This window comes from Lepidochelys kempii, chromosome 13 (genome assembly GCF_965140265.1).
Source record: "Lepidochelys kempii isolate rLepKem1 chromosome 13, rLepKem1.hap2, whole genome shotgun sequence".
NCBI lineage: Eukaryota > Metazoa > Chordata > Testudines > Cheloniidae > Lepidochelys > Lepidochelys kempii.
In genome coordinates, this window is record NC_133268.1 from 32,962,922 (window position 1) to 32,981,288 (window position 18,367).

Here is an 18,367-nt window from a genome sequence, read left to right on the forward strand (position 1 = left end):
ATGAAATTCCTATGTCCTCTTTTAGACTGGGTAGATCCTCGTCCTGTCCTTTGACTCACTGAAGAAAATGACATCACGCGTGGACAGGGTGTGGGTGGTAGAATATCTTCCCTACTGATGTTAAAATGAATTGAGGATACCTCCATTTGTTCCTACTCTTTCACCACATCCAACAAAAATTTCTTGTTCTTATTTTCAAAGCCAGGATATAGCACCCCCTTTTCTGTCCAACCTATCCTCACAAGGCCAGCTCCCACCCTCCCTTTGACAATGATGCAAGCCTGGATCTCTCAGTTCTCCACTTCTTCAACCAGGACCTCAATAAGAACTTGAGCTGAAATTGACCGTGGCCACCTAACTGTCATCAGTTCCTATAAAAAGTTTAGAACAAATCATTTGATAGTCCCACTTTTTTTCTTCTACAGCACTGCTAAATTTAACAGTAATCATTGCTCCTTTGCCACTAACTTCCTACGGAATTTTGAGTCCTGAAGACTCTTATGGCACATCTTCACTGCACACTTCTTTTGGTGGCATGTAGAGCATATACATGGGTAGCCCCCACCCCCAGCATGCGTATAAATAGTGGTGTAGACAGAGACACACTGCTTAGGTGAGTAAAGACATACCTGAAGAAGTTGGATATGCATGCAAGTACATACCTTGTATGACTCTCTACACACCCAAGCTGTGGCCTCTTGTCCACACTGCTATTTTTAACAGTGTAGTCTTCCGCTTCCTTCCTCCTGCAGGGGCCTCTGCAGGAAACGACTGTAGCAGTGGGGAAACGCTCCATCAGCTATCCATTGCCAGAGCCTTTCACTGACCCATGTAGCATGTGCCACAATGTGGATCACAGTGTGCTTTCTATTTCCTTGACCCTAGAGTGTAGTGTAGACATAGGGTGACAAGATGTCCCAGTTTTATAGGGACAGACCCGATATTTGGGGCTTTTCTTATATAGGCACCTACACACTCTGTCCCGATTTTTCATACTTGCTATCTGGTCACCCTATGGAGACATAGCCTCAGTTCAGCCCTGTGGAGATTAGAGGCTCTTCAGCACCGATGATTCCCATTATCCAAACACTGTTTTTTCCAGTTGGTTTGGATGTCCCCTGAGATCCTTGGAAAATTGAGGCTCACTTGTATTTGCATGAGCATCATTCAGTTTCAGGTGCATTCTTCACTTTTCCACTCATTACAGCTTTGATGTAGTGTCCCTAGGAACGTGCTGTTATGCCAATATCACACATCCAAGCATGCACTGGGCACTGAATGGATTTAAGGCAGACATTGGTAGCATCATTGGTAGGTTCAGACCTCAGGGATGGTCATAAACACAAGACACTACCACAAATAAATTCTTTTCTTTCCACATGGAAGAAGATGAGCGGACATCTACAGGAAGTTCTAACACATCCCTGGTACTTTAGGGAATGGCTCTGCCTGCGAGTAGAACTGGCTGGGAATTCTAATTTTCCGTGGTGTCACAGGGTCACACTGGCTCTGTAAGAGAGAACAGGGGTCAGTGCACCTGTGACTCATCAGATGCCTCCTAATGAGGCTTTAAAGAGGGCAGAGGGGCCCTAGAGGTGAATCAGTGAGGTAAAGGGCAGGTGAGAGCTGCCTAGGAGTCAGAAATCAACAGGTGAGAGGTGCAGGAGAGTTGCCTGAGACCAGGCAATCGGAGGAGGCCCCTGAAGGAAGCTGTAGGTGTTTCCTACAGGTAAGATGGAAGAGCAGCAAGAAGGTTTTGCCGCCTGACATCTCCAAGCCAGGACCTGGAGAGGGCTGAAGGCAGGAGTGGACACAGAAAGAGTTGCCTGCTGGCTTCCAAATTACGGAGCTGGAACCAAGAGCCGAAGGCAGGGGAGCAGAAGGGGCCTTTTCTACTGGGGTCTCCACACTGGAGAGCTGAAGAGGTTCCTGCAGAAAGGTGGTGGGGGATTCTGCTGAGAAGCGCAGAGTTGCAGCCCAGGTGGAGGGTATGGGGACAGGGAGGTGGCTCTCCTGCAGAAGGGACAGGAGAGCAGTGACGAAGTGCCCAGGTGTGGCGGAAGACACCATTGAGGATGAACTCTCAGCAAGGAGGCAGTGCAAGTTCCTGCTGGGAAGAGCAGGAGTTTTAAGGCCTACGTGCACTGAGTGTGAGAAATGGATTTAGGTTTGGGATTCGTGACTTATGAGGAGAGGCTGAGGGAACTGGGATTGTTTAGTCTGCAGAAGAGAAGAATGAGGGGGGATTTGATAGCTGCTTTCAACTACCTGAGAGGTGGTTCCAGAGAGGATGGTTCTAGACTATTCTCAGTGGTGGAAGAGGACAGGACAAGGAGTAATGGTCTCAAGTTGCAGTGCGGGAGGTTTAGGTTGGATATTAGGAAAAACTTTTTCACTAGGAGGGTGGTGAAACACTGGAATGCGTTGCCTAGGGAGGTGGTAGAATCTCCTTCCTTAGAAGTTTTTAAGGTCAGGCTTGACAAAGCTCTGGCTGGGATGATTTAATTGGGGATGGGTCCTGCTTTTGAGCAGGGGGTTGGACTAGATGACCTCCTGAGGTCCCTTCCAACCCTGATATTCTATGATTCTATGATTTGTACCGGGGATCATTTGAACCATGCTTTAGCAGTAAACCAGCCCGAAGGAGATGTATTATTTAAGCAAGAGAGCCTGTTGTGGAGCGAATGGTGACAAGGAATAAGGGAAATTGAGGCAGGAGCTCCTGTTCTGCCATGGCCTGCTGCTGGAGGATGCCCCAGTACCATAGACTCTGACTCCATGGGTCCCCTCGGGCTCAAGCACGCACCGAAAAAAAGAAAAAAATAGGGGGTGCTCAGCACTCACAGGGTTGGATTAATCTTTTGTGGGCTCTACCCTGGTCTGCCCACATTCTGCCCCGGGGCCCTGGCTCTGCTTGGCCTCTCTCCCCTGAGGCCCTGATGATGCTCCGCCCTGATGCCCTGCCTCCAATCGGACTCTTCCCCACGAGGGCCTGGCTGCCCCTTGCATGGGGGGTTGGGAGAGAGGAGCACATCGGCAAAAACAAAAGTCAGCGCCGGTGCCCCGGACACATGGGAAAATTTCAGTATTTACCAAAATATTTCAATTTTCTAACAGGAAAATCAAACAATATTTTTTCGGGGGTGGGAAAGGGCAAGAGGGAAGTTCAGTCCCACTGAAACTGTAGGTTTTTTTTACCCAAAACGTTTTATTTCAGCTCCGTTCCTTGTAAATATCAAACTGCCTTTCCCTAGCACATTGCCTGATGGGAATTGTAGTTTCAGTCCCCATTGTCTTAATCACTGGAGGACTACATCTCCCACAATGCAGTGTGGATCCAGTGGGTTTAGCAGTGTCTTGGGAGGGCATCAGAGGAGTCACATGACTCGTACCAAAAGGACTGAAGGTAAAATATCCATTACAATCTACATACCACACAGACTACGCTGACAGCTTGTGCCACACACTCTCAAAGAAACTGCGGAACCACCTGATCAACATCCTCTACAGCAAACAGGGAAAGATAAAGAATGAGCTCTCAAAAATGGATACTCTCATAAAAAACCAAACTTCCACACAAACTTCCTCGTGGCTGGACTTTACTGAAACTAGACAAGCCATTTACAACACACACTTTGCTTCTCTACAAAAGAAAAAGGACACTAAACTTTCTAAACTACTACATGCGACAAGGGGCCACCGCAATGGTTCCCTCAACCCACCCAGCAATATTGTTAACCTATACTCTTAGCTCGGGGCCTCTCCTTCTGCCCCTCCACCCCCATGAACATGATACAGTTCTGTGGTGACCTAGAATCCTATTTTCGATGTCTCCGACTCAAGGAATATTTCCAACACACCTCTGAACAAGATACTAATCCACAGAGACCTCCCTACCAACACTACAAAAAGAAGGATTCTAGGTGGACTCCTCCTGAAGGTCGAAACAGCAGACTGGACTTCTACATAGAGTGCTTCCGCCGATGTGCATGGGCTGAAATTGTGGAAAAGCAGCATCACTTGCCCCACAACCTCAGCTGTGCAGAACACAATGCCAGCCACAGCCTCAGAAACAACTCTGACATCATAATCAAAAAGGCTGACAAAGGAGGTGCTGTTGTCATCATGAATAGGTCGGTATATGAACAAGAGGCTGCTCGGCAGCTCTCCAACACCACTTTCTACAAGCCATTACCCTCTGATCCCACTGAGAGTTACCAAAAGAAACTACACCATTTGCTCAAGAAACTCCCTGAAAAAGCACAAGATCAAATCCGCACAGACACACCCCTGGAACCCCGACCTGGGATATTCTATCTACTACCCAAGATCCATAAACCTGGAAATCCTGGGCTCCCCATCATCTCAGGCATTGGAACCCTGACAGCAGGATTGTCTGGCTGTGTGGACTCCCTCCTCAGGCCCTACGCTACCAGCACTCCCAGCTACCTTCGAGACACCACTGACTTCCTGAGGAAACTACAATCCGTCGGTGATCTTCCTGATAACACCATCCTGGCCACTATGGATGTAGAAGCCCTCTACACCAACATTCCACACAAAGATGGACTACAAGCCGTCAAGAACACTATCCCTGATAATGTCACGGCTAACCTAGTGGCTGAACTTTGTGACTTTGTCCTTACCCATAACTATTTTACATTTGGGGACAATGTATACCCTCAAATCAGCGGCACTGCTATGGGTACCCGCATGGCCCCACAGTATGCCAACATTTTTATGGCTGACTTAGGGGACGAGAGCTGAGGAAGCATTGTTCTAACGCCCCTACTCTACTTGCACTATATTGATGACATCTTAATCATCTGGACCCATGGAAAAGAAGCCCTTGAGGAATTCCACCATGATTTCAACACTTTCCATCCCACCATTAACCTCAGCCTGGTCCAGTCCACACAAGAGATCCACTTTCTGGACACTACAGTGCTAATAAACGATGGTCACATAAACACCACCCTATACCGGAAACCTATTGACCGCTATTCCTACCTACATGCCTCCAGCTTTCACCCTGACCACACCACACGATCCATTGTCTACAGCCAAGCTCTGCGATACAACCGCATTTGCTCCAACCCCTCAGACAGAGACAAACACCTACAAGATCTCTATCAAGCATTCTTACAACTACAATACCCACCTGCGGAAGTGAAGAAACAGATTGATAGAGCCAGAAGAGTTCCCAGAAGTCACCTACTACAGGACAGGCCTAACAAAGAAAATAACAGAACGCCACTAGCCGTCACCTTCAGCCCCCAACTAAAACCCCTCCAACGCATTATCAAGGATCTACAACATATCCTGAAGGATGACCCAACACTCTCACAAATCTTGGGAGACAGGCCAGTCCTTGCCTACAGACAGCCCCCCAGCCTGAAGCAAATACTCACCAGCAACCACATACCACACAACAGAACCACTAACCCAGGAACCTATCCTTGCAACAAAGCCCGTTACCAACTGTGTCCACATATCTATTCAGGGGACACCATCACAGGGCCTAATAACATCAGCCACACTATCAGAGGCTCGTTCACCTGCACATCTACCAATGTGATATATGCCATCATGTGCCAGCAATGCCCCTCTGCCATGTACATTGGTCAAACTGGACAGTCTCTACGTAAAAGAATAAATGGACAGAAATCATATGTCAAGAATTATAACATTCATAAACCAGTCGGAGAACACTTCAATCTCTCTGGTCATGCGATTACAGACATGAAAGTTGCGATATTACAACAGAAAAACTTCAAATCCAGACTCCAGCGAGAGTCATTTGCAAATTGGATACAATTAACTTAGGCTTGAATAGAGACTGGGAGTGGCTAAGTCATTATGCAAGGTAACCTATTTCCCCTTGTTTTCCTAAGCCCCCCCGACCCCCCCACCCCCGCCCTCAGACGTTCTTGTTAAACTCTGGATTTGTGCTGGAAATGGCCCACCTTGATTATCATACACATTGTGAGGAGAGTGATCACTTTAGATAAGCTATTATCAACAGGAGAGTGGGTTTGTTTTTGGAGGGGGGGAGAAAACCTGGATTTGTGCTGGAAATGGCCCACCTTGATTATCATACACATTGTAAGGAGAGTGATCACTTTACATAAGCTATTACCAGCAGGAGAGTGGGGTGGGGGGAGAGAAAACCTTTTGTAGTGATAAATACCCATTTTTTCATGATTTGTGTGTATAAAAACAAACATCTTCTGTATTTTCCACAGTATGCATCCGATGAAATGAGCTGTAGTTCACGAAAGCTTATGCTCAAATAAATTGGTTAGTCTCTAAGGTGCCACAAGTACTCCTTTTCTTTTTTTTGCGAATACAGACTAATACGGCTGTTACTCTGAAACCTGTCATGAGAACTGTAGTCCAGCCAGGGATCCTGGACCAGCGGGAAAAATGGGGGAATCACCCATCTCCGGTCTCTCTCAGTGCACCTGCTCAGGCAACAGGCCCCACACTTACAGAATTCCACCATGAGAGAGGTGTGATTCTCCCGCTGTCTGGCTAGGGCCGGGGTTACAGCACCCTAGGTATCAATATGATTTCTCAGTGGGTCGAACTGGTTTTGGCATCACTGGTTCTTCCCTTGGGCAACCAGTGGGAAGGAGAGCTGGGTAGGAAATGATCTTCCTGCTCTACAAAACTTTTTTAAGATATCAAAAGATTTTCTAATAGCACCTGCAACTGAGACCTTCCAAAGTTTTGCTGAGGAAAAGTCAGAGACAGAAAGGTGATAGCTCAGTGGTTAGGACACTTAATTAGGTGCCAGAAAGCTGGGATCAAATTCCTGTTCTGCCTGGTTTGGAAGAGAGACTTTGAACTTTCCTGGATCTCAAGTAAGTGCATGAGCTGCAAGGCAGCTCTGGGGTGGATGTCTTCCCTCTTGTAGCTGTTCACTTTGTATAAATAACTAAATATTTCTTGGAGCAGGGACATGAACCTACATATCTCACACCCAAGCTCTCTCACTGTGTTTAACCCAATGAATAATTAATTATTTGGACAAAGTGCAACAGCTCTAACAGGAAAGAGTGAAAAACAGACAGACTCTGTAGCCAATTGGTTAGAACACTCATACAGGAGGCTACATAGGGCTAACATCTTGCTCCAAATTAGAGATTTGAGCTGGGGTCTTCTATATCTCAACTAAGTGCACTAACCACATGACAACTGATTCTTTCACTAGTTTTGACCTGAAATTCCATCCTAGATCTGAGGAAAACTTTGTGGCCTCTGTATCGGTTATAATGAAGCTGTGTCTTCTGCTGAAAGCTCATTTTGTCAAAAAATTTTGCCCAGTTCTACTGGTAAATCCTGTGACCAGAGGGCTGTCTCCAAACGGAGTATTGTTTATTTCCCACAGTAGGAACAAAGGATAATGTAAGAGCAAATAAAGGATTTTATAGCAACAAAAGTCCTATGTGCAAGTCTGTCTTACCTAGAGACTTACTATCCATTGGGAGAGACCACAGGTAGTTCCCTCTTTCTTCAAGGACCCTAAAAACTGGGGTCTCTATCTGTGAGACCCGTTTCTCATCAGCAGCTCCCTAAAACAACTGTTACTTCCCTTGACAATTATACTTTTATCACCCCTAGAAGCCCTTTGTCACAGCTTCCTGGGCTTTTGGGGTTCTCTTGTGCTTACACACTGGAATCCCTCCCTTGGCTGCCGGTCAGAGATGGAGACATCAAAGTGAATTATTATAGCACTGTCCCTTAACAGTTGTTAGATGAGTAGTTATGTGAAGTCATTGTTCTTTTTCCTCCCTCTGTTGACTTAGTCCTACACAAACACACAGTAAACATCCCAGCATTTAATCTCTTGTGTTCATATGACAAACCCCCTTAGATCAATCAGACAAACATGGAGAGCATGTAATATCCCAGAATTATCTCATATTGAAGCCTATCACAGGAACAAAAGGGGAGTATTATATGGGGAAGTATTATTTATTGGATGTGGTGAAAGAATAGAAGCAAATGGAGGTATCCTCAATTCACTTTAACTTCAGGAGGGGAGATATTCTACCACCCACACCCAGTCCATATTTGATGCCATTTTCTTCAGCAAGTCAAGGGACTGGATAAGGTTCTACTCAGTCTAAAAGAGAGATGGTAGGAATTTCATTCAACTCCTCATGAAAGCAGCCAGTTTGCCTCCAACTTTCTTCAATGCCTCTTTGACCACCTTGTTTCTCAGGCTGTAGATGAGAGGATTGACCAAGTCAGGACAGTACAGAAGACAGACAACACTTTGTGCAGGTCTCCTGCAGTGCCAGCAGTTGATATCATGTAACTAATGATGAGTGGTCCATAGAAAGTAACAACTATGATGAGGTGGGAGGAACAGGTGGAAAAGGCCGTTTGCCTTCCGGTGGTGGAGGGGATTCTCAGGATGGTGGCAATGTTACAAACATAGCACATCATGGTTAACAGGAGGGTAGGAAGTATAATTGCAAATGACAGGATTAGGTCCACCAGTTCAATCAGGCTGGTGTCACTGCAGGAGAGTTTGAGCATTGGGGCAAAATCACAAAAGAAATGGTCAATTTTGTTGGGGCCACATAATGTTAACCTGGCCATCAAAAGAGTTATCAAGGTACTAGTAAAGAAGGCCATTATCCAAGAGCCAGACACTAGCTGTGTATGAACCCAGCTTCTCATAAGTGCTGCATAATGCAAGGGATTGTATATTGCTAAGTAGCAGTCATAAGACATGAATAATAGGAGGAAACATTCAGGAGTCACCATGAATACGGAGAAGTACAGTTGTGTGATGCAGCTGCTATATGAAATGGTTCTGTCCCCAGTCAGGAGGCTGGCCAGCAGCCTGGTCAGGATGGTGGAGGTGTAGCAGGTCTCCAACATGACAAGTTCCCCAGGAAGAAGTACATGGGGGTGTGAAGGTTCTGATCAGCCACAGCTATCGCAAGAGTGAGGATGTTCCTGGCCATGGTCACAGTATAGATCACTAGGAACAGCAGGAAGAGAGGGGTCTGCAGTTCCAGGAGATTCCTGAATCCCAACAGCATGAATTGTGTGATGAATGTTTGATTGCTCCACTCTACTTTTTCCATGAGTTTTCTCTGGAGGAAAAGAGAGAAAAGAGAAATAATAATAAGTAATAACTTTAAAACACCCCTGCTAGTCATTCGACTATTCTCTGATCCAGAGACAATATTGTTCTTATCTAGGCTGAGGTAACTAAGCCTCCATGTTTCACATTTTCTTCTCTCATCTTCCATTCAGGTGTGTCAGAGTTGGATGCCCTTTCATTCATTTAGAGGATGTTGATGATGTTGAATCATGATGGAGTGGCAGTAAAGCCATACATGCTGTCTCATCAGAGAATAGTGATTATCCAAGAAAAAGAATGGGAATATCTATGGAATGTTTTACTCCAGAAAACAAAACAAAACAGATGCCACTGAGTGTCGGAGGGCTTTGAATTTCTGTGCAGTTGGAATTTGCAGTGGAGTCACATATTTAAAAATATTATGAACATAGAAGCAGATGCCTTTTGGAATTAAGTCCATAATGTCTCACTCCCCCCCCCACCCCCGAACCCTTTTAGAAAGAGCAGTCATTGAGATTGTAAAGCGAACTTTCAGTGGAGGCTCCTGTATATCTGTAATTTATACAAATACCAACTGTTATTTTTTCTGCTTTGCCATATCGGAGACAAATGATTTTATCACTGATTTGAGCTGCACAAGTTTTGAAATGCTGCACTAATGATATGATGATGCTGTTTGCTAGGCAGAGACAGATATTTCTATGTGGAAATAGATTGCTCATATTTGTCAATATCTGTTCTTTTGTTTGACGTAAGAAATATAAGAAGAAAACCATATCTTGAAAGGAGTTACACTTTTCACATACATTTCCTTGTATATATGTATATCCCTGATTTTAAAAGTTGTTCTCTTGTGTTCAATGAAATCCAAGAGCAAAAGCATATCTTAAAGGAAATATATATATATTTTAACCTATATCTCCCGCCTGTGTGTATGTCAGAGTTACGGTGTATGTTGGTATATGAAGCCCAGGTTGAAGCAATCCAGTAATAGGTATAAGGTGATACCTAGGCTTGTCAGAAATATATTTTTAAATGATTTCAATGGTTATTATCAATGTTCATTTTTAAGCAGTTTTTACTATTTTTATTTATTTAAATTTTCCCCGTTTTGAAAGATGGTGGGACAGACAATTATTGAACGACAGTAGACACCCAGATACAAGAAGTTACAGCTTTATAACTGTTAAATCACAAATTGTCAACAACACATGGCAAAATATACAAAGCCAGTAACCTGAAACCAAGAAACCCTGTCTGGTTTTGCTTTGTTTCATTCAGTCGTCCATTTGTGAGGAGTCTAATTCAAAAGTCTAAATCACTGGATTCGGACTCTAGGTTCTCAGGTAACATTTTTCTCACTTTGCCGATCTGTCAGTTCCGATTATTATCAGTGGAAATATTTTTTCCTTGTTACTGGGTGTTTATAATGAAATAAACCTTTGTGGACATCCATGCATAGAAATCGAACCCTTCCAAGCCTCCTGATCAGTTTTATATTGGAGAAGGCAGAGAAGCAGAAGTATGATGGTGTGTCATTTATGCAATTATGGCCCTATAATGGTAGATACTTTACAAATATTTATAAGTAGTAGACAGTCCCAGCCTAGAAGTGCAAACAAGATAAATCTTCGAGGTAGCTTTGAAATCTCAGCCTATGGGCCAGATATCCAGAGGTATTTATTTACCTAAAGATGCAGATGAGCTTAAGCAGGTTAGGCACCTAAACACACATTAAAATCAAAGAGACTTAGGTGTCTAATCTGCTCCCATCCTTTTGAAAATCCCTCTGGATGCCTCTCTGCATCTTCAGGTGACTAAATACCCTTGAAAATCTGACCCCACGGGAAACATTTTCAGTGTTTGGTTTTTGGACAAAAGGTTGACATTTTCCATTGAAAACTTTGATCCGGATGAAAAAGTTTTCATTTTCATAGAATTTTACATGGGGGGAAAAACATTTTCTGACCAACTCTAGATTTTATTCCACGATTCTTGTTCTGAATTTCTTCATATGATTTGCAAACTCAGCTAAGACACAGTAAATGACAGAGAAGATTAACACCCCTTTGGTTAATAGGAAGTATAAATCTTACTTGTAAAGCTGCAGTCCTACTAGACTGATACTGTGACATCTTCTCTTAGCCTTGTCATTTTCTAACTGCCTGAAGTTTCTCTCAAAACTTTTTATATACTTTCTTTCTCTTAGTAAAGTGAACTAAGACCTTGTGTAGGATAGCAGTGATTCATTTTAGTAGCATTTGTAAAGGGAGTAATGCATCCTTTTATATTTATATCCTTCATGTCATCTTCCTTTGAGGCAGCTACCACAGGATATTTTAGTTAAGATGATGGGGGACTTAATTAAGAGAACATTTAATTTGTTGGCAATATTGATTCTCAAGGTAATCAAATGTCTAACCTTAGCTGAATTATAAAGGGCTTACATACTAGGCCAGTGGTTCTGAAACTTTTGTACTGGTGACCCCTTTCACATAGCAAGCATCTGAGTGTGATTCCCCCCCCCTTTAAATATTTAAAACACTTTAAAATATATTTAACACCATTATAAATGCTGGAGACAAAGCGGGCTTTGGGGTGGAGGCTGACAGCTCACAACCCTCTCCCCCGCCCCCATGTAAGAACCTTGCAACCCCTTGAGGGGTCCTGATCCCCAGTTTGAGAGCCCCTGTACTAGTTACCAGTTAATGGCGTTATCCCTTATCTGTTTTTTAGAGGCTCAAATGTTAGGGAAGTCAATGAAACACTGCTGACATATGGAGGATCTGGTCAAGTGTGTAAGATCCAAACTCTCCTCCCAAATGGAACCTTTTCATTTGACATAGATTTTGCTAGGGTTCCTCCTTCAGGACTGTTCATCCCACACCCTAGATCATCTCTCCACCACACAGCTATTCCCCTATCCCTTATATAAATGTGGGGCAAACAATAACCTACGTCAGTAACTCAGCAGATTGGTATAAGTCTGCTGACTAACTCTTTTGAGTGTTTCCAATACTCCTTAGGCTGGGCTACTTGTAGGGTTCCTTTCTCAGTAATTCCCAGCCCATACCCTAGATTCTCTGTCACCCACTCATTCCCACTTCCCTTAATATCATGGCAATGCTACAACTCACCTATCTGAGTGAAGCATCAGAATGGTATAACCCTGCTGGCTAGCTCCTGCATTCATGAATGATTCCATTCATTAATCACCATGTAAACTCATGGGATGACTCCTGGTTTACAATATTATAGCTATAATTAACATATTAACATATAGCTATTTCCGTAATATTGGTAACTGATGGGAGGGCCTATTTAGTGCAGGTCCACAGGGGTCAGTCCTGGGTCTGGTTCTTTTCAATATTTTCATTAATAACCTGGATAATGGAGTGGAGATTACGCTTATAAAATGTGCAGATGACAGCAAACTCTTTGGAAGACAGTATCAGAATTTACAATGACCTTGACAAACTGGCGACTTGTTCTGAATTCAACATAAAGAAATTCAGTAATGTTAAGTGCAAAGTACTTCACTTAGGAAGGAAAAATCATATGCACAACTACAAAATGGGGAATAACTGGCTAAGTGGTCATACTGCAGAAAAGGATCTGGGGGTTTGAGTGATGCTGACAATTTGTGTTTAGAAGGTTATAAATCTTTAAATTTTTGAATCTCAATGTCTACTGTCATTAAATATTTACTGTCTGAACCCTCCTCCCCCCCAATTTCACTCAACCGTTAAAATTTAATTAAATAAAAATTGAAAAAAAAATGCTTAAAACCCATAACTTTGTGCAGATTTGAAAATTTTACATGCATAAAAAGCTAAAATAACAAACAAACAAACTTAAAAAACTATGTCCCCAACAGAGATATTGGTTTTATGAGTCATTACAACAATATGTAACCCCCTAACCGTTCTTTTTCCTATGACTGCAGAGATGTAATTGCCCATTTCATCTTAAAGATTCCCTTGGAACACATGTTTACCCCTTATGTTACATAATCTGTCTCACTGTTGTATTTAGCTCTGACACTTTGATTACATGAAGAACTGAAGTAGAACACTGTTTAGCTTGGGGAGCTTGTCTCTTTCACCAACAGAAGTTGGTCCTTTAAAAGATATTACTTCACCCACTTTGTCTTTCTTAAAAATAATTGATATTGCTGGCTGAAATGACCAAAAAGTAAAAAAAAAATAGTTTTGCCAAGCCTCATTATGTGCAGCAGCTCTTTATGTATGGAAATATCAACAAAAGTATTACAATTACTCCTGGGGAAATTCTGCGTCCAAAATTAAGAATTATGCAACAAAAAAAAATTATGTACACAATATTTTAAAATTCTGCATATTTTATTTTTCAAAATAACCCAATATAATCACACAAGTTTCAATTATTTTCTGTCATTTATTTCAAAATACCTGTCAGAAAGTATGTCTGTAACAATACAGACAACAAAAAAGATTCAGAAAATGTTTTTTTGAAAAATAGATTCCTTACTAGGCATATTAATACAGAACTCTGAGTAATAATTAATTTAAATTACAATACAGAACTGTACCTTGCAAACACTTGGGGGAGCCAGGGGTAACAGAGGAGCTGAGGGAGACGGAAGTAAATTGCTGGGAAGGAGCCTGGGTGTGACCTTGGAGGCTTGTTGGGTATGGGTGGGAAAAGTATGGAACAGTTTTTTTCGGGGGGTGGGGGTGGGAGGGATTGTTAGGGAACTTCCCCCATGCAGACCCCTAGCCTCTCCCATTCAGTCAGGCACATCTGTGCCTGTCCCCATGTGTCCTTGCACCCCCTGTTCACATGTCCCTCCATCCCCAGTCAGACATCCACTCCGCACATCCCCATGTGGCTCTGTACCCCCTCCCGCTGTCTCCATGTGTCTCTGTGTCCTCACACAGCCACTCCCCTGTCCCTGTGTCCCTGTCCCCATGTGTCTCTGTGCCCCCACCCAGCCACCCCGTCTCTATGTGTCCCGGTCCCCTATCCTGTCACCACGTGTCTCTGTGCCCCCACCCAGACACTCCTCTTTCCCTGTGTCCATGTACCCCCCCCCCGTCCCCATGTGTCTTTGTGCCCCCACCTAGCCACTCTCTACCTCTATGTGTCCCTTTACCCCCCCCCTCCATCCCCATGTGGCTCTGCACCTCTCTCCCCTGTGGTCCTGTGCCTGAAGTTCCACTGAGCCCCAGCACCCAGTGCTGTCTGTCTCCCCAGATCCCCTTTCTCTTCCCTTGGTGGCGGGGAGCTGCTGCTGTTCTTGCGCCACAGCACTCTCTGGTGGGAAAAAGGTGGAACTGCAGCAACATTTCGGCAGGAGCTTTTTCTTCACCAAAAAATAATTAAAATATGTGGGGCTCATTAATTATGCATGCATGCAGTAGCGCAGAATCCCCCCAGGAGTATACAGTGCAGTAGGCGACCAAAATATTCTTGGAAACAAATCCATCTTCCCACAACATTCCAGTTACTTTGGTGGAAGAAAGATGGAAGAAAGTTCATATATATAACTATTAAAGACTCCTTGGGCAAGAGGGACTGAGCATGGGCAAGCATTGGGATGACTCCATAGCCTGGTGGTTAAATCACTCACTCAGGCTGTGGGAGAGACAGGATCTGGTCCCATGACTCTTTAGGTAGTTGTCCAAAGTGGAAAGGCTTCAAGGAGAGAGAATGAGGGATACACTGATAGGTGGCAGATACCTTTTTAGATCCCTTCTCCCCACTCCCGCGCCCTGAGGCCCCACCCCCCACTCCGCTCCTTCTCCCAAGGCCCAACTTTTGCACCGCCTCTGCCTGACCAAACTCCGCCCCTACCCCCAAGATACCATCCTTGCTCTGCCTCTTCCCGCTCCCGCTCCGTCCCCACCCTGAGTGTGCCCCGGCCTTGCTCCACCTCTTCCCACCCCTGCTCTGCCCCCTTCCCCCAGCACCTCCCACTCACCATTGAACAGCTCATCAGCAGGTGGCTAGTGGGTCCTGAGCACCCACTATCTTTTTCCATGGGTGCTCCAGCCCCAGCCTATGCATGGCTGAGAATCCCATGCAGGTGGAGGCTCGTCCCTACAGCCCACATTCAGGTGTCAAACACCTTGAGAGGGTGGGACTTCGCACACACCCCTCTACCTGGCATCTCCCATTGGCTATTTTAGGTAGCTCCCCTCCAAGTTGGTTGGCTTTTGTCAGTCCCATCCTTAGGCACCTATCTTTCCCCATTAACTGTGTAAGGAGCCTAGACACCAAACTCAGGTTTTGGGAATAGCTGTGATTTTCTAGGCCTATAAAAGTCAGGCATTGCAACCCTCAGCATCCCAGCACCTAAATCCCTTTGTGAATCTATCCCATAATCATTTGACTCTGAGTTCAGTGGAAGCTTTGCCTGAATAAAGAACAAGTAAGGTCATCAAACTTTGTCTCTGTGGGACATTTGATTGAATAAGGAGGAGTGAGGACTTGAGGTTATCTGTCCGCCAGCTGGTGGCTCAGATTTCTTTTTCACATTGTTCTTCCTTGGACCACAAATGATTAGTGGAGCTCTCCCTGGTGCAGTCTGAGACCAAGCCAGGGTTGGACTGATCACCCCATGAAAAGATCTCCCTCTGACACAGCAGCATGCAGAGTCACTCAACTGGAAAGCCACTGGCATGCAAGAAGTTCAGCTGGAACGAGATTTTACATAGGGTTGTTTTGTAGTTTGATATTCTGTAGATGAAATTCAATATTGATAAATGCAAAGTAATGTGCATTGGACAAAAATAATCCCAACTAGACATACAAAATGTTGGGGTCTAAATTAGCTGTTACCACTCAAGAAAGAGATCTTGGAGTCACCATGGATAGTTCTCTGAAAACACCCACTCAATGGGCAGTGGCAGTCAAAAGTGAACGGAATGTTGGGAGTCATTAAGAAAGGGACAGATAATAAGACAGAAAATATCATATTGCCTCCATATAAATCCATGGTACGCCCACACCTTGAATACTGTGTGTAGCTTTAGTCACTTTATCTCAAAAAAGATATATTAGAATTGGAAAAAAGTACAAAATAGAGCAAATAAAATGATAAGGGATATGGAGCAGCTTCCATATGAGGAGAGATTAAAAAAAAAACCCTGGGACTTTTCAGCTTGGGAAAGAGACGACTAAGGGAGATATGATGGAGGTCTATAAAATCATGACTGGTGTGGAGAAAGTGAATACAGAAATGTTATTTATTCCTTCACATAACACAAGAACCAGGGGGTTGGCTGATGAAATTAACTGTCCTCCCCAGTTCAAATCCCTTATCATCCTCAAGCAGAAGGTGGATTTGAACTGGGGGGTCTCCCACAGCCCAGGTGAGTGCCCTGATGCAATTGGGTTCTTGGTCTGTGAGTTGGACACTGAAGCTGCCATGATAATAATAATTTAATTGTAATTTGATTTGGCCTCTTCGTAAGGTCAGATTTCCAAAGGTATTTGGGCTCCTACAGTGCAGCCAGGAGGTTAGACACCAAACTGACATTGATTTAAATGAGAGTCAGGCACCTAACTCCCTTAGACTCTGTTGCAAACCTTATCAGGCACCTGGGTTGGTCTTTTAGCACATATATACCTTGGAAAATCAGCCCTGTGTGACCTGTGCCAAATTCACACAGGGAGGCTGTGAGCCCATCAATACCACATAAAAAAAAACAACAGCAAAAAACCGGAACCATCGGCAGTGAGTCTCTGAACCCAGGTCTCCGGACAAGAAAATATCCATGCAGACATTCCCACTCAGGCTGTGAGACCCCCGCTCCTTGCCAGCTTTCAGAGACCAAGCGGGAACATTTATTTCTCGTGCCATTGCGTGAGCCCCAGGATCTGAGACGCATGGCCATGTGTGATTTTTGTTTGTAGTGTAAATGTGCCCTGCTAGCGCCCTCACCCCACAACCATCCTTCCTTTGACTTACAGGTACACTGAGGGCCTTTGGCTTGCATCGGCCTCCCTGCTCAGCTCTGCTGGAAACCAGGCCTGAATTGGGCAGCCCCAAGCTTGACACCCCACCAATCACTGAAAATTGTGGCCTGTCCTTTTTCTTTCCTTGGTACCTTAGGCTGTGATTTTCCAAGGAGAAAAGTAATGCGCCTGTATCTACATCTGTTACTGTGGGAGCTAGTGCCTCATTTCCACAGGCTTTTTAATGCACAGAAATCTTCAAATGAAGGCTGGGATTTTCAAAAGGAACCTCAGGGAGTGTTGTGCTCAGGTACCAATTCAAATGGGGGCCACTATCATTATGTCCCTTTTACAGCTGAAGAAACTGACGCACAGAGGAGGGATGTGTCAGCCAGCAGGTCAGTGACAGACCTGGGACTAGAACCAATCTACTGTTCAAATGCCTTTGAAAAGCCCAGCTTAATTTCTTGCAAAAAGTATTTAACAAAGTAAGGGGTGTGTGGCGGGGTGGGGGGTGGGGGTAAAACCCATCACATCTAGGTGTAACCAGGGATGTGAGGCTCAGAGGGAAGATCTCAGGGGATGCCAAGTACAATTTAGTGAGCTGCTCTTGACATACTGGGAACAACTTCCGCCCAGTGGAAGCTGGTCCAAATTCAGGAATAAGTGGAATTGCACCTACTCGCAGTTCAGATCTGGCTTGCTGGGTCCTGCGGAGAAAACAAAGGGGAAAGGTGCTGGCTAAGAATTGGAAGATGAGAAGGGCCTGGAGCTGTTGACCTGCTGCACAGGTGATGGGTCTGAAATTTCAATTCCTCTACCCTTCTTTGGGAACTTTCTTAGGGCTTGGTCCAGCATTCTCTGTGTATCCCGAATCATGAGTTTAAGTGGTGATGGGATGAGTTGAGATGCATAGGGTCATGCTTGAGTTAGATAACAATATTAGATAGATGACTATATATGCAGATAGTGAGAGATTAGATAGATGAATATATATGCAGAAAGACTGAGGTACATAGACACATGCAGATATTAAATAGAGGGGTATGTAGACAGAAAGACAGAGAAATAGAGATTAGATAAATGCATAGATAGATTTGTATAGGGATGGACAGATAAATAGATTTGAAAGCAAAATCCTTGCCTAGATTATGAAACAAAATGTCATTTCAACTCAAAGTGTTGAACCTTTTTGTTAAGAGAATGTCAAAATGAAATATTTGGATGTTTTTGGTATATTTGGGTGTGGGGGAGGGTCAACAAAAACAATTTGCTGAAATCCACACACATTTCTAAAATGTTTTGATCGACCCAAATCAG

The 18,367-nt window shown here is 44.2% G+C and overlaps 1 pseudogene; it reads right to left on the bottom strand.

The window, feature by feature from the left end:
- Nucleotides 1-8,158: 8,158 nt before the first annotated feature.
- Nucleotides 8,159-9,107, bottom strand: LOC140897201 (olfactory receptor 11L1-like; annotated as a pseudogene).
- Between the last annotated feature and the right edge of the window lie 9,260 nt (nucleotides 9,108-18,367).